The sequence below is a fragment of the Stegastes partitus genome, unplaced genomic scaffold, assembly GCF_000690725.1.
Source record: "Stegastes partitus isolate 25-593 unplaced genomic scaffold, Stegastes_partitus-1.0.2 Scaffold1079, whole genome shotgun sequence".
NCBI classification, from domain to species: Eukaryota; Metazoa; Chordata; class Actinopteri; family Pomacentridae; genus Stegastes; species Stegastes partitus.
This window is the reverse complement of record NW_007578810.1, coordinates 131,496-132,742: the sequence shown is the minus strand read 5'-3', so window position 1 is coordinate 132,742 and position 1,247 is coordinate 131,496. Positions and strand designations below refer to the sequence as shown.

General features: G+C 40.5%; 1 protein-coding gene across 2 annotated transcripts in view; it reads left to right on the top strand.

Annotated features, from left to right (window-relative positions):
* Nucleotides 1–1,247, top strand: part of pnp4a (purine nucleoside phosphorylase 4a) — an 11,550-nt gene that overhangs the window by 3,050 nt on the left and 7,253 nt on the right. The window lies entirely within an intron of this gene.

The following is a 1,247-nucleotide window of genomic DNA, read 5'->3' as shown; positions in this document are numbered from 1 at the left end:
ATCTCAGCACAATGAGGGAATTCTATTTATTTGTGTGCGTTTCTTGTTCCTCGTCTGTTCCTGAACTACAAACCAGAGGAAAACAAGAAGCTTTTTTCTGGTTGTCAGGAAACAAATGGAGACGTTTTCACACTTCAGTCGCTGTAGTCGAGCTTTAGAGGCGTTAGAAGAACAGCAGTAAAAAAAACATCCAGGAAGGTAAAAGCACAACATCAGTGTTTGTGTGAGCGCTCAGTTGCACTTTTTCCTGCATTTTAAGCAGAAAACTGTCAAATCTGTGCCGTGCATTTCTTTTTAAACCTGCAGAAAAACGACTTATTATCCCAGCCTCGGTCGTTATCGGTCATGTGGATTCTGTTGCCGTCCGTCTGGTGACTTCCCTCCTTTTGCTCCGTTTTGGGAAATATGTGACTTTTTAATCCTCCGAGTGCTTCACTGTGTTCATCGGCTCCTCACGAGCTTCTCGGTGCTGAGAAAGTGGAGATTTTATGAGAGACAGTCGACTGCTGCAGCCTAAAGTGATGAAAGAGCGACGGAAGTTCTAAAACTGTTGAGTTTAAACTCAACATAAACATCTAAAAACCAAATGAAGCTGCAAGAGGCCTCTGAGTCTTTGGACCTGCAGCTTACAGGAAGTTGATCAGTCTATTGGTATTTAATTATGATTACATTAATTACACTTTTATTTTGAAAAGTAAAGTAGTGTCCACATTTCCTTCATGATGGGACAGACTCAGACTTGAATGTTGATGCCTAAATGATTGAATGTTTGGATTATTACCGTCATATATTTCTATATTTCTCACAGCTCTCCATTATAAGAACCCGTTCCTCATCATTGGTCCATTTACTGTGCAGATGACCTTTTAGGGACCAATGCTGGTTTAGGTTTTGTAGAGCCGGCTAACACAAACAAAGCCTGGCTCTGTCGAACTCGCTTCATGTTACACCCCTCCGATTTGAAACGTAGCGACAGAATCCATAAAAAAACGTATTTGAAGAGTTCATTCATGACCAGGAAAAAGAAAAACGTGACTTTAGGACAGTCAGATGTAGTTCAGGATAAAGTTTTTGAGCACAAATAGATTCAAACTGAGAGAAAACGGCAACGCTGGGAAGCAGAAATGATGTGATGATGATGCCGCCGCCATGCTACGTGGTTGAAGATTTTTTTTTATCCTTCCACTATCAGACTCTTAAATTCTCAGGACACGAACTAATTGAATGACAATAAAGTAAATCTATCT